Source organism: Aquarana catesbeiana, linkage group LG12 (genome assembly GCF_042186555.1).
Source record: "Aquarana catesbeiana isolate 2022-GZ linkage group LG12, ASM4218655v1, whole genome shotgun sequence".
Taxonomy (NCBI): Eukaryota; Metazoa; Chordata; class Amphibia; order Anura; family Ranidae; genus Aquarana; species Aquarana catesbeiana.
The window spans coordinates 208,481,984-208,508,058 of record NC_133335.1 but is presented as its reverse complement, the minus strand read 5'-3'; the positions used below and the strand labels follow the sequence as shown (position 1 = coordinate 208,508,058).

Genomic DNA, 26,075 nt, shown 5'->3' with positions numbered 1-26,075 from the left:
TTGTGGCCGGGAATCTTTTCTTTCCGGGAATTTTCTTTTCTTGTGCTCATCCGCATTTCTTTTTCGATTATATTTCTCACACAATCCCCCCCCCCCCAATCAAGGTTTAGAGAATTGTTCGTTTTTCAAAAAATTTCCAACATAACCAATCACTCAAACTGAATGGCTGCATGAAAATCGTCTGTTGCTGCGGCCCACTAATGGTGAAAATTTTGTACGAAAATTATTATTTCAGAATTTAACCCATGTATGGCCGGCCTTAAAAAGTGTATCTAAGCTCAAAACCCAAAATGTAATATATTGCAGTAATATATTACCAGTCCTTAGACATGATGGCTACAATCTTTTTTTTTTTTTTCAAGCCCCTCTAGATCTTTAGTGGTGCAGCTGTGTCACCCAGGGACAGATCTACCTAACCTACCTTGACATTCCAATTGTATAAGAGGTAGGTGTTCTATAGTCTGTAGTCCTATACTTTATAACATTGTTTGGAGCTATTACTGCAGTGCACAAAGGAAAGTACCGGATTTTTGAGAGAGTAACAGTTTTTTTTTTTTTCACTTATCGAAACGTATGCTTCCAATGATGTAACAGATCAAAATAGTGCAAATAGAAGAAGTTAATTGTCAGGCTTTACATTCACACACAAAAAACAAAACAAAAAAAAAAACAAAACAAAAAACAAAAACACCACAGCTACAAATTAGTGCCGACCCTATATGAACCCTTAAGTCGGCCATAGACGAGTCGAGAACTGAACGTTTTGTCGATAAAAAAAAACAAAAATGGAGCATACAATTGTGCCATCATTTGTTTAGTTTAAAAATCCAGCATGTTGGATCAGGTACTTTCTATTGCAGCATGAAAATCACATGTTGCAGCTGGCACATTAACTCCTTCAGCCCCAGAAGGATTTGCCCCCTTAATGACCTGGCCATTTTTTTGTGATACGGCCCTGCGTCGCTTTAACTGACAATTGCACGGTCGTGCGAAGTTGTACCCAAATGTCCTTTTTTTACCCACAAATTGAGCTTTCTTTTGGGGGTATTTGATCACTTCTGCGTTTATTTTTTGTGCTATAAACAACAAAAAAATACATTTAAAAAAAATATATTTTTTTATAATGTATGTATGTATGTATGTATGTATGTATGTATGTATGTATGTATGTATGTATGTATATATATATATATATATATATATATATATATATATATATATATATATATATATATATATAATTCATTTATCAGTTTAGGCCGATATATATTCTACATATTTTTATAAAAAAAAAAAAAAATATCGCAATAAGCGTACGGTATATGGATTGGCTTGGATTTAGGGACTTCTATTTTTTTTATATTGCTGCACCCCCCCCCCCCCCCCCCCCCGACACTCCGATCAGCAGACCTTTATCGGTCATGCCCCTTTCAAGTTCGGCCAACTTCTTTTGGACCGGCTGCAGTACACATGGACCGAATGTCAACCAGTTTCTATTGGACAGGCTGATGCCGCCCGATATGTACTTAAGGCCTGCTTTAGGGAAGCTTCAAGGCCTTAGCATTGCGTTGCTGCGCAAAATATTAAATTATAATAAATACATTGTGTTAAGTAGGCCGTTCACTTTGAATAGGCCACCAATGCTGCAAAACAGAACCTGAAGCCAATTTTTTTAATACAAACACACCTTGCAGGTCCATCAGTGTATGCTGTACTGGTGTGTTGATTGCCATTTGGAATTTACAGCTCTGCACAGGAGTGGCCTGTTTTAGCATGCATGGTGTTATCACATTAACATTACCATACATTAGCTCAGCGCATAGGTGTGAATCTGGTTTAAAAAAAGCGTATGTCTGGGCAAGATTTAAAAATCATACATCTCTGCAACACATGCAGATTCCCCATGTTTTCTGCCTTTAAAATGCTGCAAAGTAAAAAATAAATAAATAAAATACATACTTGTTGATCTGCTAGAAATCCTACAAGCCCCTAAATTCCTGTTTGAGCAAACAATGCATTTTCAGAACTGCCCATTTCTCTTCTAAAAAGGCTACAGAGCACCCCTCCACCCTTATGTTATTGAGATGAGGAGATGTTCTGTAGTTCAAGGGTAGAACTGGGTAGGGAGGACGATACGGCTGGATTCTTGTGTAGTACAGGCACTGGGGTTGATTGAGAGAGTGTTCACGTAGCAAGGCAAGTTGCACTTTGCAAAGGAACTTTCCCCAGGACTTGGTGAATGAGGTGACTTTCATCGTCCAATCGAGTGCAAGCAAAAATTTAGTTTATTTTCCTTGCACGTGATTGGGTAGTCTTTCCAAAGTAATAATTCACAGCCCCTTTGCCTTTAGTAAACCAACCCTGATCTTGTCAGCTCAGTAGAGGAAACAGGAGCGGAAGTGAATTTCTGGCAGATATTTCAGGTTTTATTAAAGGGTCAAATGTGCATGTTTCGCAAAAATACAGAACTTTTTTTTTTTTTTTTAATTTGACTTTGGGAGATTTTTCTGGGGGACAGCGGTGACACTTTGCAGTTACTGACCGTGGTCTGCAGACACCAGATAATGTCTACTAAGGGCACATTAGTGCAGTTTGCGGTATTATGTCAAAGTCTGCATCATTTCTTGAACAATGCCTCTGTATTCCTTTGCTGATTAATCCTTTCATCCAGTCTCTCTCAGACAGTATACAATGCAATACGCATCACTAGGCCCCTCCCCCACCCACTAGGTTACACGCATAATTGCCCACAACACATTGCTAATAAGATGAGACTTCGGCAACACCCTTTCCAACACCGAAATAAGCTCATCCGCTTTATTGAGATTGTCTACTTCCACACTTTGACATCTGAGCAACACCGGTTACATAACATTTAGCTAGAATAAGAATGGTCTTGTTAACACAAAACAGCATGACCATTCATGGCAGCGCTTATTTTTAGTACATACACCTAACGATTGTCAACACTAAAACATCTTAGTCATAAAATGCATGAAAAGCCACGCTTTAAAAAAAAAAAAAAAAAAAAAAAAACCGTCCAAAATAGTAAAAATATATTTTTTGAGGTACATTTTCTGGTCTTCATTGCATAGGGAAGGGTTTGTTACTCCAGCATTTCATATTCCCGATGTGACCGCTGTGCCATGTGCTTGTATGAAAAAGTATCCTGTTCTTTTTAGATTGCTTCCTTTGTGTGAAATCACTGGGGTTCCTGCCAGTCCCTCCGATTTCCTTTTTTAAAACTGACCATACACAATCGCTCATCCATGTCAGGCATCCCAAGTCTCCCGCGAGGTGCGAGAGTCTCCCGCATTTCTGTGGCGGCTCCTGCACACCCGCCATCACCTCGTAATCTCCCAGGAATGATCGGTGCTGCGGGGAACAGCTGTGAACACCGATCTCCTTTGTATAGATTTTAAGCTTCTCCTTCTCTCCCTCCCGTGGCTGTCAGCTAAAAAAGCTATACAGGGAGAGATCGGTGTTCACAGCTGTTCCTCCCGCCGCACCGATCATTCCCAGGTGTTCTGTGTGCTCCTCCCCTGGCCCCCCCTCCATGTCTTTCTCCATCCCCCCCCCCCCCATGTTCTCCTCCATCCCCCTTGTCCACCACAGCCGGCTCCCCTCCTCTCCTCTCCCGCCGGTTGGGGGGACTGTCTGGAATTGGACACAGTGAGCGACATCGCTCCTGTGATAACTGAGAAGAGTAAACGGTTTAATCTGCTCAGTTTATGAATGAACAGGAGCCCCTGTCCTGTCTCCTGTTCATTCATATTTAGTGCTGAGAAAGGGACTGGGGAAATGTGTCCTCAGTCCCTTTGTCTGTCTCAAACGGGGGGGGGCCTTGCAGGTGCGAACCACCACCTCCCTGAAATGAGTTTTTGCAGGTTGGGATGTCTGCCATGTCTTTATGGACCTTGCTTGGTGCACTGGTGCGCAGTCATGTTGCAACAGAAAGGGGCCATCTCCAAACCGTTCCCACAAAGTTGGGAGCATGACATTTTTCAAAATGTCTTGGTATGCCAACACCTTAAGAGTTCCCTTCACTGGAACTAAGGGGCCAAGCACAACCCCTGAAAAAAAAACACCCCACACCATAATTTCCCCTCCACCAAATGATTTGGACCAGTGCACAAAGCAAGGTCCATAAGGACATGGATGAGTGTGTTTGGGGTGGAGGAACTTGACTGGCCCGCACAGAGTCCTGACTTCAAACCAATAGAACACCTTTGGGATGAATTAGAGCGGAGACTGTGAGCCAGACCTTCTTGTCCAACATCAGTGCCTGACCTCACAAATGCACTTCTGAAAGAATGCTCAAACATTCCCATAGACACACTCCTAAACCTTGTGGACAGCCTTCCCAGAAGCTGTTATAGCTGCAAAGGGTGGGCCAACACAATATTGAGCTCTACAGACTAAGACTGGGATGCCATTAACGTTCACGTGCGTGTGTAAAGGCAGGGGTGTATGTATATTATATATATATATATATATATATATATATATATATATATATATATATATATATATATATATATATATATATATATATATATATATATATATATATATATATATATATATATATATATATTCCGGTTTTGTTAAAGATCAATCCATTTCCTAAGTTTGTTTGCGGTCCCACTGTTCCCCTGTCTTTGAACTTGGAACGAAGAAGGTGAATACACACAGCTGAAGGAGTGACAAAAAAAAAAAAAAAGAAAGAGTCCTTCACTATAGGAATGTATTTACATCAAGATTATCTACCATTAGAAAACAAAATGTTCTAGACAAGAGAGAGTACAGAACAGGAGAAGTGTATTCTATAGACAAGACCCAACATGTCACCGAGCAGCACAGCCTCAGAAATTGTGTACTAGACAGACTGGTCTCCTCTTTTGCCCCAGCAGAGCGTTACAATTCACTGTATCAAACTCTTTTTTTTGTGGATCCCTGGGGTTCTTCCAGGAGGATGTTAGTGGTTCCTCGAGCCGTAGCCCATTTACCCCCATCTGATGGTGCCTGCATAATTCCATGACCAATGACACTTGGCAGAGCCAGCAGCACGACTCAAATGATAATTTTAGGTGTCGGTAATCGTGGCATACTGTCTCATTCCATTGTTTTATCAGGGCTTTCCCAAAAGCTTAAAATTTATCTCAAGGGCTCCTCTAAGGCAGGGATCTCCAAACTTTCTAAACAAAAGGGCTAGTTTACAGACCTTCCAACTATAGGGGACTGGAGTAGCCAGTTGGAATAGAAAATGCCCTAGTGTCAGTGGGAGTCAAAAAATTACAAAGAGCCTGTAGTCAGAAGGAGGAGTAGTACCCTACCATTGGTATAAGTGGAAGGAATGGTGCCCCATCATTGGTATTAATGGGAGGAACAGTGCCCCATCACTGGGGTAATTGGAAGAAAAAAATGCCCCATTGTTGGTATCACTGAGAGGAATGGTTCCCCACTGTTGGTGTCAGTGAAAGAAGGTGTGTCTCCTTGTTGGTGTTGATAGAATGAATAGTGCCCCAAGGGCTGGATACAGGGAAGCAGAGGGTCACATTTGGCCCACAGACCAGTTTGGAAACCACTGCTCTAGGGTAAAAAGGTTAGGAAAGGCTGCCCTAGATATTGAAGAGAGAGAGAACCTTATGCAAAAGGGAAAATAAATTTTTGCTCAATCAGGGATTAATGAAAACTGAAAGAAAGGACAGCAGTCCCAGCTGACTAATGTGACCAACTAGACTGCAACTGTTATTTTTTTTCAGCCGAGTAAGGAAGACAGTCAGATAACCAACACTTTCCTTGCCTTCAATTTTTACATGTCAGCTCCATTGCTACCATCACCCAATTAAATGAGATACTCTTCAGATGACCAAATATGATCTGGCACTTTAAAAAAAAAAAAAGAAAAAAAAGTTTGATCAAGTGGAGTACCTGAACTTTAAAATTTCAAGAGATTCCTGGCTGAAATTTCTTCTAGGACAGTGGTCTCCAAACTGTGGCCCGGAGGCCAGATACGGCCCTTTGCTCGCCTTTATCCGGCCCTTGGGGCACCATTTCTCTCACCCATACGAGAGACACTATTCTGCCATCTGACTCCAACAATGAGGCACTTTTCCTCTCAAGGATACCAACGATGGAGAACTTTTCCTCCACTTAATACCAAATGCGGTGATGTTTACTCCCACTGTGGACGTGAAAATTGGCCACTCTAAAGTCTGAAGGAGAATAAAATGGCCTTTTGTTTAGAAAGTATTGAGACCCCTGTTCTAGAACAACACTTTGCGAAGTGTTAAAGCGGATCTCCACCCGTTTTTAAAACAATAGATGAAGAGGATTACCGCTATTTCCTAATGACAAAACGGCACTTTTTTTTTTTTTCCACTGTACCTTTGTTGTCGTTAGTATCTTTGTGTCTTCCAGGATGTACAATGTCTCTCACTGCACTCTGCGGCTCCTATGTCAGTACTGTATTTCCAGGAGATACTTCAAGCAGAAATTTCTCAGTATCTGACATTGAACACTGCAATGTTTCAACAACACAGGAGACAGCAGAAATCGCAAATACGGTTTTAAGTATTCCAACAACCACAAGTTGATTTTTTGACCAGCTAAATACAGTCAAATGTGAAGTAAAAACTAGGCAATACAATTGACAGCTTCAATAAAGATCAAACCAAAAAAGAAATTACGGTAGGTGAAATCTGCAGCAATTTTGCTGAAAGCGATCAGATTATTCTGCCACATTCAATTTTGGCAACTTGGATCTACTTGCGGTTGAATGAAACCAAAATGGTTTTGGATTGGTTTGCAATTTCAACATAAAACTGAAATTGAAAGTTCAATAGCTCTTTCAAATTGCCAAATGTGTGGCCAGGTTTAAGGGGTCCATAAAAGCAACTCATTTTTGCTTGTATGCACAGCATGTTTTGGTAGGCCATAAGACCATGACTAGGGGACATCTCAAACTGTGTTTGGAAAATCTTTCCATGACATTATTAGTGTGTCCATGTTTTTTTTTTTTTTTTTACAGGAGTAACATGGACAATTGTTAACAGAAGTGTAGGCCTCAGCCAAGCTGCAGCTGTTACTGCCATGTTAACTCCTGAGTGGATTGTTATCCACACCGAGGTCCCAGGCTGCATCAAGAACCCAGCAGAAGAGCGAAGCTCTCCCCAGCTCCAACAAAGACTTTGGTTTTTATTTTATGTTTCAATCTTTTTATTAGAAAAAAAAAATTATAATAATGAAAAACACTGTATGGAAAGAAACAAGTTTCTCTCAGGTTATCATTCAGATATGAATGTACTGTACTAAGCGCTTTTTTATTCTCCAGAAATGGGAGTGTGTTTTATCTTCAATAAATATGCTTTAGGCTTTTTATGCAGAATTACGCTATGTGTTCTCACATTCCTCCCACATATACTTTGGATGCCTGATTGGACCTGCCCTTTTGTCATATATACTCTGGCAAGTACCTGGGTCACCTGGATTTGCGTTTCTAGTAGCAGATACCATCAAGGATCCCCACTTTACAAGCTTGATTGACTCAGTGGGTGTATACCCATCTGTGTCCAATCTTTCTGGTAAGCCTCCTTTAAGAGCGGTGGTGGATCTTCTATCAACACTTCAGGTTTTAATTCCACACTTCCTGGTGTTATACATCTTTCAGGACTTCACTTGTTTATGGACTTTATTTTATTAAGAACACCAAGTTTAAGTGTGTCACAAAATATCTTTTTTGTGTGTCATTTCTATATGGACACAATGTATATAATTTAGAATACCCACTATATAACATCACATGCTTATGGACTTTATGCACTGACCAATATTATTTATTGTATGATACGAATTAGTGTTATCAACTACTTCCACATTTTTTTAGCGCTGCACTTTCCTTTATTACATTATCATTCAGATATGACATAAATGGCATTTACCATTGCTGAGAACAGTCATTTGGAATCACCAAGCAGCTAGAGATGCCACCTCTACCACTGACAATAATAGAGTTACATCCCATGCCAAATTTTTTTCAGTAGCACAAATTAAGAAAAGGTGACCTAAAATCTCTGCTCACAGCAGTGCTAGGTGTACCGCCATGGGAAAGCAAGTGCCGTTCTTGTCATGAGAGCTGTAGGAAGCCAGCGGGAGATTAAACTCACGACCTCTACCCAGAAATGTAATAAGATTTTTAAGTCAACTGACCCTTTAAGTGATTAAGATATTAAAAACACACACCTCAATCAGTGTCCACTTAATTACTTCCAGCAGGCGCAAAATAGAAAAACACAAGAATACAATGTGCTGGTCACCCTGTTTTCATTATTTGTACACTCGGGCAAGTCAAAGCTCATATTTCCTCCTAAATCACTTCTGTGAATCTTTCCTTCAGGCAAAGTCTGAGAAAGAAATCCTAAGACTAGAACCAGATGACCCCTCCAGACAGGTTTGACTAGACTCTGGACATATAACTCCACTTTAACTTCTTCCATTTCTACTGTGCTGTAAACAAGTGGACATGTACACATAATTCTAGGTTACATGGGGAACTTAAGACATTTCAGTGCAAAAAAACAAAAAAAACACAGGTCAAGAATAACTTCTATAAAACACCAATTAGTTGACGTTTGGAGAATCCTAAACTCCATAAAACAGGATTCTTTTTACTCTAAAACTCATGATTCATATTCCAGAATAGACAATATCTTTATAGACCATTATCGTCTCCCTTGGCTTAAGTCAGCCAATATTGGGGCTAGTACTGTTTCAGACCATGCTCCTGTGTCAATAAGATTGAAATTTCCTGGCCAACCTAAACAAAGACCTAGTTGGAAATTGAATGATCTTCTCTCTGAGTCATTGGATTATACAGAACTCTCAACTGCTCTGATTCTCTACTTTAGAGAACATAAATCACCTGAAATGAATGAGTTGACCCTGCGGGAAGCCCATAAGGCATATATGAGGGGGAAGTTGATAGAATTGGGTGTGAGGAAGAAAAAAAGAACATATAAAAAATTACAGATCTGCTTCGACAGGTGGCCGATTTAGAAAGGAAACTTTCACTCTATCGGGCCTGCCCTGGTAGATCTCACACGGATATTTGTTAACTGCCTGTAAATCTCTGATTCCACTATATTGGGGAAAACGCTTAATACCTACTATCTCACAGTGGCTACAAAGGGTTGACGAGCTTCGTTAAATGGAAGAAATAACTTGTAGAAATAAAGGGCTGACCAGGAAATATTCTGAGACATGGGCAAAATGGTTTAAATTTAAGAATAATAAGAGTTATATTATGAAACAATTTCAGACTTCAATAGTAAGTCAGAATAGGATTTACTGATTAATACTAATTAATCTTAGTGTTTCTGCATCCTTCCAAAAGCTTTACTTCTATATTTAATCGTAGGTTCCCTCTTATCTCCCTCTTGATTTTTTTCTCTCTTTTTCCATTTCCCCCACCCCCCAATTATGTTTTTGGGATTTTTCATTTTGTTTTTTTCCTTGTCTGTTGTTCCTGCCCTCCCCTCTTTACTTTGCTGGTGGTGGGGAGAGGATGGGAATTAACATGATAAACTACATGGTATGCGTTTCAAGATATTGTCTGGAATGTTACTGAATTGTTGAAAAGTAAGTAAAAGTAAATATAAGTTAAAAAAAAAAAAAAACACAACAACCCTTATCTTTGCTTCTCCACTGCTTTAAGAATAAAAATCACCACCAGGTACTTCCAAGTATGGAGCAGCACTCGCTCCCCTTTCTCCCATGTGACCATGCTGGTGCATTATGATTGGCCCGCTGCTTTTTTCTTAGCGATGGGGACAAACAACTTGGCCCTGTATTTGTTCCAACTAGAGCAGTGGTTCTCAACCTCAGTCCTCAAGTACACCCAATGTTTTCAGGTTTTCCTTTACTTTGCACAGCGGTTTTAAATCAATGACAAGGTATAATAAGAGCCATTTTATCTAAGGGAAGTTCCCAAAACATGGCCCGTTGGGGGTACTTGAGGACTGAGGTTGAGAGCCACTGAACTAGAACGACTGTGAGCTTATACAAGAATTGCTCTCACCCCGTCAGCAAAAGAGTGAAGATAAGGTATGTGCTGCTGCTGCTGGTAATAGAGTATATCCAAGCCAAAACCTAGTTTCACTTTAATTCAGGTTCCTATGGACAGCATCTCTTGGTGGTCATAGGCCACAGAGACACTACTAACAGCTTTAAACAAAAGTTTCACTAGAATAAAACTAATTTTAATATAGAAAGAATAACAGCTTGCAACATTTTCTGAAGACATATTCATGCATTTATTGGCACCACGTCAGAAAAAAAACGTCCAATGTACACAAAAGACTGCAACACGCTTGTGCTTGTAAAAACAAAACTGTGCTCAGACAAAAAAAGGTTCAAAAGCATGCTTTATTGGGATACTGGCACCAGAAGATGTTTGGGCATAGTTCTCAGACTGTCCAAGGTGCCAATGTAAAGTTTAAACACAGGCATGCCACCCTCCATATATTCGTGTGAGGGACTAGTCATGGCCACGGTGCATTCTACTAAAAATAACAGTACATTTATTATTACAGAGCTTTACATCTGATCAATAATACAGGCTGTTTAGGGCCCCCATTCACACCTTAGCGTTTTGTAGCTTGAAGCTCCAAAGTGCTGGAAGAGAAAAAAATATAAAATAATTATTCTTAATTATGGAGTTGGTTCACATCTCCACTGCAAGTCGCCTGAAGCTCAAAACAAATCTTCTGAAGCTTTTTTTTTGTAGCTCAAATGGGCAGATTTCAGCGTTTCTGGCACATTTTTAAACCCATATAATAAATGGAAATACGGGATTTGCACGTTTTTGCGTGAGTTTCTGCTCAAATGAAAAAATATATAATGAATAAATACACTAACTAAAAAATTGAAATCAGACTCCATTCAGTGTCAAATGCATGACGGTTTTGGGCTATACAGATAGCGCCCTCCTTCAGAGCATGACACATACGTATGGCGCTATCTGTATGGCCCGAAACCGTCATGCATTTGACACTGAATGGAATCTGATTTTGAATTTCTCTAAATAAATTTTAAGTGCAGGAATCCCATCTGATCGCATGTATGTATATAATATACACACGCATTAAGATAACAAGCCTTTTGTGTGCAGCAGCCCCCCTTATACTTAGCTGAGCCCCCTCTCTATCCAGCGATGTCCACGAGACCCTGGCCATCCGGGACTCAACTCTTGATTGGCTGAGACACAGTAGAAGTGCTTTTGGCTCCCGCTGGCTGAGAGAGAGCGCGCGAGAGAGCGGCGGAGAGCGAGAGAGAGAGGCAGGAGAGAGAGAGAGAGAGAGAGAGAGGCGCGGGAGAGAGAGAGAGAGAGAGAGAGAGAGAGAGAGAGAGAGAGAGAGAGAGAGAGAGAGAGAGAGAGAGAGAGAGAGAGAGAGAGAGAGAGAGGAGGCGGGGGGAGAGAGAGAGAGAGGCGGGGGAGAGAGAGAGAGAGAGAGAGAGAGAGAGGGCGGGGGAGAGAGAGAGAGAGAGAGAGAGAGAGGAGGCGGGAGAGAGAGAGAGAGAGAGAGAGAGAGAGGCGGGAGAGAGAGAGAGAGAGAGAGAGAGGCGGCGGGGAGAGAGAGAGAGGCGGCGGGAGAGAGAGAGAGGCGGCGGGGAGAGAGAGAGAGGCGGCGGGAGAGAGAGAGAGGCGGCGGGAGAGAGAGAGAGGCGGCGGGAGAGAGAGAGAGGCGGCGGGAGAGAGAGAGAGGCGGCGGGAGGAGAGAGAGAGGCGGCGGGAGAGAGAGAGAGGCGGCGGGAGAGAGAGAGAGGCGGCGAGAGAGAGAGAGGAGGCGGCGAGAGAGAGAGAGAGAGAGAGAGAGAGAGAGAGAGAGAGAGAGAGGAGGCGGCGAGAGGAGAGAGAGAGAGAGAGAGGAGAGAGAGGGAGGCGGCGAGAGAGAGAGAGAGAGAGAGAGAGAGAGAGAGAGAGAGGCGAGGGAGAGAGAGAGAGAGGCGGAGAGAGAGAGAGGCGCGAGAGAGAGAGAGGCGCGAGAGAGAGAGAGAGGCGGGAGAGAGAGAGAGCGCGAGAGAGAGAGAGGCGCGAGAGAGAGAGAGAGGCGCGAGAGAGAGAGAGAGAGGCGCGAGAGAGAGAGAGAGAGCGCGAGAGAGAGAGAGAGAGCGCGAGAGAGAGAGAGAGGCGGGAGAGAGAGAGAGAGAGGCGGTGAAGAGAGAGAGAGAGAGAGGCGGGAGAGAGAGAGAGAGAGGCGGAGGAGAGAGAGAGAGGCGGGAGAGAGAGAGAGGCGGGAGAGAGAGAGAGAGAGAGAGAGAGGCGAGAGAGAGAGAGAGGCGAGAGAGAGAGAGAGGCGGGAGAGAGAGGAGAGAGGCGGGAGAGAGAGAGAGAGAGAGAGAGAGGCGAGAGAGGAGAGAGAGAGAGAGGCGAGAGAGAGAGAGAGAGAGAGAGGCGAGAGAGAGAGAGAGAGAGAGGGCGAGAGAGAGAGAGAGAGAGAGAGGCGAGAGAGAGAGAGAGAGAGAGAGCGAAGAGAGAGAGAGGAGAGAGAGAGAGGCGGGAGAGAGAGAGAGAGAGGCGGGAGAGAGAGAGAGAGAGGCGGAGGAGAGAGAGAGAGAGGCGGGAGAGAGAGAGAGAGAGGCGGGGAGAGGGGGGAGAGAGAGAGGCGGGAGAGAGAGAGAGAGGGCGGGAGAGAGAGAGAGAGGCGGGAGAGAGAGAGAGCGAGGCGAGAGAGAGAGAGAGAGAGAGGCGGGAGAGAGGCGAGAGAGAGAGAGAGGCGAGAGAGAGAAGCCGCGCGAGGGAGCGCGAGGGAGCGAGAGAGAGCGCGAGGGAGCGAGAGAGAGCGCGAGGGGAGCGAGAGAGAGCGCGAGGGAGCGAGAGAGAGCGCGAGGGAGCGGAGCCCGCAGCTCCGTGTCTGAATGGACACACGGAGCTCAGCTCGGGTGCCCCCATAGCAAGCCGCTTGCTGTGGGGGCACTCAACATTAGGAATGGTCAGAAGCAGAGAAGAGGGATCTGATGAGAAGAGGAGGATCCAGGCTGCCCTGTGCAAATCCACTGCACAGAGCAGTTAGGTATAACAACATTTTTTTTTTTTCTTCTTTATATAACAAAAGACTTTACAAATCACTTTAATTAGTAGTAGTTATAGTAGTAGCAGCAGTACTCTAACGAAAATGAACAACCCAACCTAACCTTAACCCCTTACCCTAACAAAAATAATAATAATAATAATAATAATAATAATAATAATAATAATGATATTTAAATAAAAGCTGATGGAAAAGCTAAAAAAACCTAGCATCAAACAATGCAACTGATGATAGTTTTGCTGTATTGGCTAATAAAAAAGCCCCCAAACACTCAAAAACGCTGTATATAAAAAAAAAAAAAAAAAAAAAAAAAAAAAGCTCAAAAATTGCACATTAAGGTGGTGCAAAAAAAAAAAAAAAAAAAAAAAAAAAAAAAAAAACCACTGGAAAGACGATACGCACAGGTGTGAATGCAGCCTTATAGGACGTACATAGGACAACATCTCTTTTTTGGTCCCTTTTGGTCTAACTACTAGGCCATCGAAAGGGTTTGGTTATACCTTTTCAGAAATGTAAAAAACACGTTGATCCTGCCAGAAATCTTGTCTGCTGATAACTTCCTGTGCTTTACTCTCATCAGATACATTGTTGTCAACCATCTGAGGACTGGAGAACCCCACCCCTCTATGTTATGGAGAAGGGAGGATTCTGGCCTAAGGTGACAATACTTATTCTCCATAGAAACAGTACAGCGAGTGAGTCACCATAGGGCAGAAAATGTTTTGCTGGCAGGATTTCCAGGTAAAAATAAAGCAAATAAATAAATAAATAAATCAATCTTGGAAAAAACGAAACCACCTCTAAAAAGGATTGATAAATTGTAATATTACATTTTTGTTTTTGGGTTTAGATCTGCTTTAAAATCCATCAGATTTTGTAAACATCATGCTGTTTGGCTGGTCAAATGAACGTGACTCTACAAGAATGTCACCTTTAGCTGTTTACATAGGCAAAGCAGCATGTACTATTTGTGTCGGCTATTATTTGTATGTGGTCTGTCCTATACCAGGAAGTGTCCTGAACAATGCACAGTACTTTTTTTTTTTATTACATTGAATAGAGTGAGAACATACTGTACAGTTAGCCCAATATTATAAGAAATCTGCATTTCACAAACTACAATTAGCACAGCCACCTTTCGTGCCAATACGGATACACAGTAGAGGTAGCAGTTAAAAGGGTGTCCATACAGGACACCGAGAGCAAACTGTGACGTTAAGATACAGACTGACAGCCAACACCGTCCATTTATAAGCAAGCATTTAAAAAGTAAACACACAGCATCCTGTTAGGTACAGTTGTGCACCACTGGGAAGGAAAGAACAATATTTGGCCACCCAGGTCTTACTAGACCAGTGAGTATAAAAGAGTATGCAACCGGCTGTGTGTGGACTTGGTTTTGCAAAAGGTACAGGTTGTTGGGCTGTTGTCATCTTGGTTCCACCACGTACTGATCTGGATCAAGAATGCAAACAGTGAAGTTAGGCCGGCCATACAATTTTCTTTCCTTCAACCACGGGTTGAAGGAAAGAAAATTGCTTGATTCCCCCATCAACACACTCAGCTTTGGATTGGGGAATCCCTCCCGCAGAGCGATTGTATTCTGACAGCAGGAGGTTTCCCAGCTGTCAGAATACGATGACCGCTGGCGGCTGCAGCTGTCAGCAGTGATTGCATGAAAACAAAAAAAATAAAAAAACATTTTCGATAGGCTGGTTGTACTTAAGTCTATTGGTGGATCGACTTCAGTACAATCAGCCTGCCCATACATAGAGCAAAATTCAGCCAGTTCCTGCTGAACCTGACGAATTTCGAACCATCTATGGCTGGCTTTAGAATGTCTCTCTTGCATGCCTGTGCCACACCAGTGACCAGTTCAGAAGTGGTGCAACCAAGATGACAGCCCTGCAGCACGTATCTTGAAAAAACAAAAACAAGTCAGCAACAACAGTGCCTAAATGTATGTTCCCTTTAAAAGGGAAGATGGTGGTTTTATCTATTCAGAGCATAGAAAGAGGTTCATTCAAATTTCTACTTCGAGAAAAGGAATGGATTCCCCTCTTTCAACGATTCACTGTGGAGTGCTCATCCCATGGTCTCCAACCAGACAGAACTGGAGATTAGTTTGGGACTTTTTCCACTGGGCTCAAGCAGGCAAGCAAAGTGATGGGGTAGAAAAAGTGAAGGAGAGTTAATGCTGGCCTTACAGGAAGGAAACAAGGAGCTCATCTGACCATTGATGGTGCCTTTGTGGACTCGACTAATTTTTTGAGAATTTTTGATTGAGTACCATGTCAAAGTCTCAATTTTCGTAGAAAGAACATTCAACTTCCTGGAATAAGTTTGACAAGTGCATGCACATAAAAGACTAGTTCTGATATTTCTCGCCCGATAGCGAGTTCAACGTTTAGAAATTAGTTTGCTCCCAGTAGAGGCGACAAAAGGTTTCCATCTTTGTCTTTCGATTTTTATGCTTGCTCTGGTGAAAAAGATTGTCAAATTGTACCCTTTATTTCTTAGATAACCAAACCAAAATGCTCTTAAAAACATCAGTCTACCAACAAAAAATTGTTATGACTAAGGCCTTATAGGCTGAAACACGTCAACTGAATTAATCTGCATTTGTTGCATTGACTATTCAATAAAATGAAGAAATTTTAAGAGCAACAACCCGAGTGGGGATCATTTTTTCTACATTACTCTACTCAGCCAGCGACTGTGGATCGAGCACCTGGGAGCTCTGCTATCTATGTGGTGTATGGGTAGTAGCACTGACTTTTCTGTTTATACTCCAAAATTCTACTGGTGAGTAGAGGGGGAAGTTAGGTAAAACATATTACTTTGACCTATATGACCAAAAGATTCACTTTCAAAACTGTAGATGATAAAATATTGGCAGTTTGACCTCTGCTTTGCCTGTAGATATAAGGCTTCATGTACACAGGATGTTGTTTAACCTCTCCTTAACGATTTAACTTAAAGAAAAAAGGAAAACTTGACAGCTTGAATCAGGCATCTAAAAACGTCAGTTTAGCTACGTTTACGTCTAGAAGCGTTTGTAAAAAAAAAAAAAATGAAAAAAGTCTGTAAACAAAGCGCTGCTAAACGCAAGTTACCGCATTTAGCAGCGTTTACAGGCATTTGGCGTTTCAAGTGCCTCTGAATGTCTGTCCTGAACCCATTTTTTTGCGTTTCCTAAAATGCTTCTAAACTCAACTGCCTAGAAATTACTATAAACGACCCTGTGTACATGTACTGATAAGATAACAGAGGAGAGTTCAGGGGCAGCTGAAAAGAAAAATGCCCAACTGCTCCTAAACGTCCGTTTACCAGCAGCAGTGTACTTGAGGCCTTAGAGACCCAAACTTTAAGATTAAAAACCTGAGATGTCCTGCTCCAAACTGAACCAATGGCAGTTCTGAACAATACAGCGAAATGCCCATTATTTGTCAGAAATAAAAATTTTCGGTTGACCACAACATCCAGCTAGATAACCCTTTCACTTTCAAATACGTTGGCCATTCCCATCTAGAACACTTCCTCCTTTTAGACACTGACGATTTAAGCCCCTGTGATAGAGTTTGCACAGCTGGTCCATTTGTCAAAAGCTGTCATTTTGTTAGCAAATGTTCCGTGGTTTACAGGGCTTAAAACAATGTTTGTGAAAGCTACTAAATAACTTGCACCCTTCTCATAAAACTGTATTTATTAAATACCATTATCCCTAGTGCTAGATCGAACCTAAATAAAAAGCTGGTATACAGTAAAAAAATAAAAATCTAGACAGTAATCAGTTTATGACAAGAGTGTGTGGTGAAGTCATCACCTAGCTGAATTATTTACATGACCATCACTTCATTAACTGCGGGCCTTTTACAAACAAGCAAATATCAGTATCAAGAAACTTCAGTCTGAACAAACGTTTTCCTATGATTTTCAATGGCAGAGCCCTTTAAAAGAAATGTGCAGTGGATCTGCACTTTATTTATGATGGTCCAGACTAAAAATAAAATATTTAACAAAAAATGAAAAATAGCATAATAAATTTGCATTCCTCTTTTAGTCAGTTGATGCAGCTTTAGGCTCATTCTTACTGGATTTCCATGCTTTTCTCTTACCTTGTTTCATTGTTAAAATTACTGTTGGAAAAGAAGGAAAGGCTGCACACTAACGAAAACGATCCAATATGAGTTACACACAACAGCCACAAAGACATGGGACCAAGGAGGTATCTTCTGGGCCCCGTGTCTTCGTCTTGGCGGTCGTTGTGTGACTCATTGGATCAATGAATCACATTGGACCGTTTTTGTCGGTGTGCAGCCTTTCCTTCTTTTCCAATTGTCTTCGGTGACGAGCCGTGGCTGTAACGGTGGTCTTTCTCCTTGAACTTTCCTAAAATTCCTGTTAACAGAGTTAAATAGCTCAGGGTGAAATTTACACACTAATGGCCTTGTCTGTTTCAGTCAGGCAAACCAAGCTACAGAGCAGGCTGCTTGAGCTGCGCTGTCTCTTTAGGTAACCCATGAGAATCCTTTGTCATGTATTAACTGTGTATTAGCAAACAAAGCGTGCAAAAATTACTGATTTGCGTATTGTTTTCCTGCAATTGCACTGGAGTTATGCTATGTGATCAGGTCAGAAGTTAATGCTCAGCAACACTTTCCTTTAATCCTAATAAACTGGTCTCAGAAGCTCAAACATGGACAGGATGGAACCATGCTTTGTGGGGGTTTGAGCGGCTCTTCATCTGTATGCGTCTGTCATGTGTTTTCCTTTGGGAAGCAACAATGATTCGCATTACAGTAAAAAGGGACAGGCTGCAGGAAATATGGTAGTTGTGAGTTTCAAAAAGCAAAATAATTAAAAAAAAAAAAAAAAAATTTGACCATGACACAATGAGCACTGTGTGCGTGTCTCAAGAAAGCAAAAAAAAAAAAAAAAAAAAACACACAACAAAAAAAACCCCATAAAGGCATTTTTATATGAATCACTGGTAGCATAGTTGAAACGGAATATATAAAATGACTTTTTTTTTTTAACCAGTTGGTTGTTATGGACAAAGACACGTACTTAATTTTTCATAGATGTGCAGCAGTAACTACTTTCCTTGAGGTGAAAACTCAAATAAACCAAAACAATGTCAGCCAGAATTGACAGCCACAGCATTCTGACAGCTCGTCAAAGTACAAGACCAATAGTACCAACATAAACTAGAAAGATACAAATTCATCCTTAGCAAAAAGTCAGAACCCAAAGCCTTCCACTGCTTACACTCTTCCCGCAAACCTGGTAAGTTACATCAGGCCTCTGCCATAGAAGCATTATCCATGGGGATTATAAACAGGAGAAGGCCACAGTAGTGAGAACAGTGTCCCCTCTGCATCTGATGTCCATAAATCTAAAGAGTTATTTATAACAATGGAAAACCATAGTAAACAACCCTGTCCCTATACGAAATTTACTAAAGCAAGATCTACCTCTAAATGCTTAAACTATCTCACTGCCTGGTTCTCTAAAGGCCGCACCAATCTTGAGAAATCACCCTCCAAAAAGTCATAGAAAAATAGAAAAGTGACAGCAGAAAAAAAGACTGAGTGGTCCATCTGGAAAACCAATGATTCCAGGAGTACTGACCTCCTGGGCGGCCTTCAGCTCTTCCTGCTGACCTAATCAGAGAACCATACACATTTATGAGAATCGCAATTCAGAAAAAAAACAAAAAAAAAACAAAAAAACTTATCAATTTGCCCAATACATTTTTCCGTTTTGGATAGAGCGACGAAGGGTCAGAGCCACCGACAGTTGTCAGGAACACTAGTCCTCATTGTGTAGCATGGGGAAAGTTTAGGGCTATGACAGTTGTCACCAGGACGCTTGTCCCCACTTTTAAGATTCAGAATCTATTCTGCTAAGAATTATAAAATTATAAAATAGTCACCAGAACAAATAGGGACACTAGAATTTTGTTAAGCCAGAATTTATTGAACTTAAAGCGGAACCCAAGTATAAAAGCAAAGACCCGCAGGTCCGCTCTCACCGCTTAGCCTGTAACTGAATTACAGGGTATTTTCTTGTACCGATTTTTATTAGCACCCAGCTCCCACTTCCGCAATCCCCACCTAGGAAGAGGTTGGCATCCCTTGCCCTGTCCCTCATCCTGCAGCCTCCTGTCCCATGTCCCAGCAGGCTACAGGACCAGACACAAAGTGCTGTGCGGACTTAAACATATACAGTGTGAAACCCCTCTCCCATATCCAAGATGGTGGTACCAGTGACCCTCAACAGTAAGAAAAGTTGGCTATGGGAAGACAGTGCTACAGTAACGAAAAAAAAACAAAAACCCTAAAGTGGTTCTAAAGCCTAAACTTTGAAAATGCATGCTCAATTGGGCTGAGATTGGGTGATTAACTCGGCCATTGCAGAATATTCCACTTCTCTTCCTTCAAAAGCTCCTTGGTTGCTTTTGCATCATTGTCCATCTGTACTGTGAAGCGCTGTCCAATCAACTTTGCTGCATTTGGCTGAATCTGGGCTGACAGTATATCTCTAAACACTGCAGAATTCATCCGGCTGCTTCTGTCACATCATCAAAAAAACACCAATGACCCAGTGCCACTGGAAGCAAGGCATGCCCATGCCATCACACTGCCTCCACCATGTTTTACAGGTGACGTTGTGTGCTTCGGATCATGAGCTGTTCCAAGTCTTATCCATTCTTTTTTCTTCCCATCATTCTGGTACAGATTAATCTTAGTTTCATCCTTCCAAAGAATGCTTTTCCAGAACTGGTCTGGCTTTTTTTAGATTTTTTTTGGCAACGTCTAATCTGGCTTTTCTATTCTTCAGGCTTATGAATGGTTTGCACCTTGTGGTGAACCCTCTGTATTTGCTCTTGTGAAGTCTTCTCTTGATTGTAGACTTTGACAATGATATGCCCACCTCCTGGAGAGAGTGTCCTTCACTTGTCTGGATGTTGTGAACGGGTTTTTCTTTACCATAGAGAAGATCCTGCAATCATCAACCACTGTTGTCTTGTGTGGACGTCCAGGCCTTTTTATGTTGCTGAGCTCACCAGTGCGTTCTTCTTTGCTCAGAATGTACCAAACTGTTGATTTGGCCACTCCTAATGTTGCTGCTATCTCTCGGATTGGTTTGTTTTGTTTTTGAAGCCTTACAATGGCTTATTTCACTTGCATGGACAGCTTCTTTGAACGCATGATATAGGTTCACAGCAATAGATTCCAAATGCAAATGCCACCCTTAGAATCAACTCCAGACCTTTTACTTGCTTAATTGGTGAAGATGTAAACAAAGGCGTATTTCACACCTGGCCATAAAACAGCTTTTGATTCAATTGTCCAGTTAAATTTGGTCCCTTGAAAAAGGGAGGGGTGGCTATTCTTTAAGAGCTGTAATTCCTAAACCCTTCTTCCGATTTGTATGTACATACCCTCAAATTAAACCTGAGAGTGTGCACTTTCAGCACATATCCATTATATAACCATAGCTTGAATATGTTTTGGTAAATACCAAAAAAAAAATCTAAAATTGTGCCGTGTCCAAATATATATGGACCTAACTGTACATACACACACTTTGCATTTATGATTTAAATTGAATAGATTTTTTTTTACAAGGTGAGGGTCTACATATAGTTTAACAACCTGACAGATTCTAATCCTGTAACTGTGGCTATAGCCACAACTAGGATTCGTTTGGCTGGAGTTCCACCTTAAGTGTAGGTTCACACTGACTGCGGGTTAGAAATGGTGCGAGTTCAGTACAGGCAATGCAGTCTGACTTCGGGGGCAACTTGACAGACATCTGTGCGGGTTGCTGCACAGGTGTCTATTAGAATGACCTCCGAAGTCACCAAAAGTAGGACAGGAATTACTTTTGGGAATCGGTGTGGCGCCGCAAAAACGGCATCGCACCGATGCGGACGGTGCAATTGCTGGCAGTAGCCGCCGTTTTGGCATGCGATTTGACATGTCAAATCGGCCTGATGTGAACGTGGGTTTAAGAATCATTCATTGTTCATCAAAGAAGTAGAGAACTCTTTGCGTCCAAATGAGCAGCTATTCAATGAAAAGCAGTACAGCAGTTCTGGCATCGTCATCAAAAAACCGAACCTGACTGTCCATAAAAAGACGGAGAACAGTGGTTAGCAGAACACTGGATTTAAGTAAAAAAGCAAAAGCGTGACGGGCTAAATCTGGAGCAGAAAGCCTAATCCGAGTCCGTTTAACAATGTACAATAGCCAGCTCTGGAATTCTGGCTGTTGCTCAGTTAACACTCCCCTTCGTTTAATCAGTTTTGCAGCTGCCATTTCCACACAGATGAAATTAAAATCCCACATGCAGGCTTCAGCCCCAAAAGCTGTTAAGCTGCAACCAACCCCTCCAAAAAAACCTGTCACAAACCATCAGCCTCAAGGTAGACGCTCCCAAACACTGTGTGGTGTGTGTGTGTGTGTGTGTGTGTGTGTGTGTGTGTGGACAGGGGAGCGCTTGTGACACCATTTGAGCTGTACAACCTCAATATGTAATCATCAACCCAATGCAAACCTATAATTTGGTCAGTGTAGCACAGCCTAAAACCCTATAACTTGCCATCTATGAGTATATTAGGCATATTGTACATACTTATAAAAGGAGTGCGTCTTAGGCTAGTAAAAAGGAAAAAAAAAAAAAAAAAAAAAAAAAAAAAAAAAAAACAGATACATGTACTAGATCAGACTTTATCAAACTTTTTTGCAGAAATAACTCTCCGGTCTCAGGGAACCTCTGCTAAAATGTCTAGATCTACAACTCATGATACATTAGTGTGATGGCCAGTGGGAAGAATGTTCCTTACACTTGCAGTCATTGGGAATAATTTACCACCTTACAGATAGCAAGAAAAAAACAAAAAACACACACACACACAAAATACACAACCAATGGTGTCAGTGAGAACTTATCTGAGAGGCAGAAATTGCTCAAGGAACCCCAACAACCTTTGGAGGAACACTGGTTGAGAAGCCCTGTACTAGACCAATGTTTAAACACTTTAGCCAAAATACATGTCTATATTTTCTATACATATGCAACTACTACTAGCTGTACTACTGATCGCTGAATTTTTCCACAGTAGCGAATTACGTTTAATTTTTTAAGTTGCATCTTAGACAAACACAGAAGTTGCACAGTGGAAAAAAAATAGGGCGATGGCCCAAAGCAACCTGATTTTTTAAGCCAGTGGTCTCCAAACTGCAGCCCTGGGGCTGAAGGTGGCCCTTTAGGCATAGTTTCTGCCACTGACACCAACATTGGGGGATAATTCCTGCCATTAACAATGGAGCATCCTTCCACTGACACCAATGACGGGGCACTATTCCTCCCACTGACACCAATGACGGGGCACTATTCCTCCCACTGACACCAATGACGGGGCACTATTCCTCCCACTGACACCAATGACGGGGCACTATTCCTCCCACTGACACCAATGACGGGGCACTATTCCTCCCACTGACACCAATGACGGGGCACTATTCCTCCCACTGACACCAATGACGGGGCACTATTCCTCCCACTGACACCAATGACGGGGCACTATTCCTCCCACTGACACCAATGACGGGGCACTATTCCTCCCACTGACACCAATGACGGGGCACTATTCCTCCCACTGACACCAATGACGGGGCACTATTCCTCCCACTGACACCAATGACGGGGCACTATTCCTCCCACTGACACCAATGACGGGGCACTATTCCTCCCACTGACACCAATGACGGGGCACTATTCCTCCCGCTGACACCAATGACGGGGCACTATTCCTCCCGCTGACACCAATGACGGGGCACTATTCCTCCCGCTGACACCAATGACGGGGCACTATTCCTCCCGCTGACACCAATGACGGGGCACTATTCCTCCCGCTGACACCAGTGACGGGGCACTATTCCTCCCGCTGACACCAGTGACGGGGCACTATTCCTCCCACTGACACCAATGACGGGGCACTATTCCTCCCACTGACACCAATGACGGGGCACTATTCCTCCCACTGACACCAATGACGGGGCACTATTCCTCCCACTGACAACTATTTCTACCCCAATACCAATGATGGGGCATTGTTTACTCACACTGGCCACAGTCCGGCACCACTAAAGGACAGTAAGCTGGCCCTTTTTTTTACAAATTTTGGAGACCCCTGCCTTAACTGCTTGTCGACCAACTGCCGTCGTTATACGGCGGCAGGTTGGCACTGCTGCATGAATTGCCGGAGCTGTACGATGGCCGCAATGTCCACTGGCGACCCACAATCACTCCTCAGAGAGGGACAACGGGGATCTGTCAATGTAAACAGACAGATCCCGGTTCTATCAGGGAACTAGAGAGAGATCTGCTGTTCCTAGTGATCAAGAACAGCGATCTCTCTTTACTCAGTACACTTCCCCCACAGTTAGAAACACATCCCTAGGACACACTTAACCACTTGATCGCCCCCTAGTGTTAACCCCTTCCCTGCCAGTGACATTTATACAGTAATCAGTGGATATTTTGTGGGGAAGGAAGGGAAAAAAAAAAAAAAAGGAGGACCTCAATTTTGTTTGGGTACAGCATCACACGACCGCGCAATTGTCAGTTAAAACGACACAGAGCCGTATAGCAAAAAATAGCCTGGTCAGGAAGTGAGTAAATCCTTCTGGGGCTGAAGTGGTTAAGCTAACGTCAATGGACTTCTGCGCCAATGTCCATAAATCAGCCTCACCAAAATCCCAACGATTACCTCTATTTTGTTTGCACCAGCTGTCAAAGAAGCATCGCATGCTTGTTTTTATCAGAACTGGCTCATACACTAGTAGATTTTCAAACGAACATTCTCATCACTACAAATTAATGCCCTAATAAAAGTTTTTCAAAAGTACCTCAAAATAGTTTGCTTTTACCATTCGATTTTGGAGCAAATGGACTTTTAAAAACCACATTCGCGGGCAGAATTTTGTTTGATAAAGAAAATGTTTCTATACTGCTCTTTCTAATTTTCTCATCACTGCGGTCAAAGAGACCCCACTAACGAACAGAAAAATCAAAAAGGAACATTCTTAAGCCCCCATTCACATTGGAGCGACTCATCATGCGATTTGACAGGTCAAAATTGCATGACAAGTCACAGCCTATAGCCAGGAATCACTCTGTTCAAATCGGTGCGACACCGACTTTGCTGTGCACTACTTTTGGCGATATTGAGTGCAACTTGCATAGACACTGTGCATGAAGCCGCATACATGATATCTTCCAAGTCGCACCCGAAGTCACACCGACATGCGGCTTTGAAATCGTGCGATTTCAGATGAAGTCGTACAATTTCAAAGCCGCAGTCAATGTGAGCGGGGGCTAAAAACGAATTTTTTTTTTTAATTCTACTGATACATAGCCAGCTTAAAACTGGCACTGTTACTAGGAGCAACAAGGTGGCAAAAAGGTGTCACAAAAAATGATAACAACCGAAGTACAAAAAAACTGAACTGTCACCTAGATCAGACTCGTCTAGGCAGCATTACAAAAAGGAAACCAGTAGAGCTGTTGCCCGTAGCAACAGATTCTTTAATGATATAAAAAAATAAACCTCAACCAGTTTTGCCCTGGAAACCACAAAACCAAAAGTCCCCAGGTTTTCATAATGCAATCTTGTGCAATAAAGGACAACCTCCAGGGAAGCCTAAAGTAACTTTTACTGGTAGGGTAAGGCCTTGGGAGAAAATGCTGAAGTGTGAACAGCTTCATTGCCAAACACGAGCAAAGCCTGTGTATAAATATGATTGAGCCCTTTATTGGTTGCCAAGAGCAGCGTCAAAAAAAGTTTTTTGTTCCACTTTTTGTAAATTTTCCCCTTAAGTTTCAACTTAAAATGTGAAACCCCCATTAGTCCTACAGTCAGCGGCTTTATTTTGTACCAAGCAGGCCCCCCCCCCCCCCCTTCTTGTTTCTGTCATAGGCTAGGTTCACACACGTGTGTTAACATTTTCTTGTGTTTAACGTATTCATCAGTGTGCATTAATGCGCGTAGTAATGCGCCAACAGTTTGCGCAGCGCTTTACAACATGAGGGCAGACAGTACACTAACAATACAAATCAATACAGGAGGGATCAGAGGGCCCTGTATATAGGCAAACGTGCATCCAATATATGTAAATAAGCACCAACTGCATGTAAAACGCACATCAAATGCACATATCTATGCAAGGAAAAAAAAAAATAAAAATAAAAACAGGAGACATGCAGTTTGTAGCATGAATGGGCCCATTGGCTTGTTACCTGGGGATGAAAATGAATCAACATGTTTATGGGTTACCATGACTTCCATAGACCTCAAAACGTATGAAAAAGAAAAAACAAACAAACGTTGCCTTAGATGACACATTCACTTTAGCGCATTCTCAGGCCTCATTCACACTTTACGTAGTGGGAACTCGCGTTCCCGCAAGCAATTTTTCACTCAATTCCGCGTGTCGCGCATAGGGCAGCCCCATTCGCTTCAACGGGCTGCCTGCCCTATGCGTGTTTGTTGCCCTGCTCCTTTTTGGGTGACAAGCTTCATCTGATTTCTTTGAAATCACGTTTTTTGCCACGATCGCAGCGCAAAAAAAAAAAAAAAAAGCGCAATGCTATTGAGGCGTCGTGTAGAACGAGTTGCACCCAAACGCACCAATTGCCACGCAATTCGGAATCGCGGGGCAGAGTCGTGACGATTCTGCTGGCGATTCCAATTTGCCAAGTGTGAATGTGGCCTTATAGGTTTGTACAACGCTTTTTTTTTTTTGGTATTAAACCACACATACAAAAAAAAAAAAAAAATATGTTTAGAATTTTCAGAACCTGAATGTTTTTTTTTTTTTTTTTTTGTTTTTTTTTTTTTGTTTTTTTTAGCTCTAAATAAATATTTTCATCCAGTAAGAATATCTCACAACACGCGTGGCTTGTTTC

The 26,075-nt window shown here is 42.2% G+C and overlaps 1 protein-coding gene across 2 annotated transcripts in view; it reads right to left on the bottom strand.

Annotated features, from left to right (window-relative positions):
* The window catches only part of LOC141113469 (rho GTPase-activating protein 39-like), a 145,377-nt gene that overhangs the window by 118,754 nt on the left and 548 nt on the right, over positions 1-26,075 (bottom strand). The window lies entirely within an intron of this gene.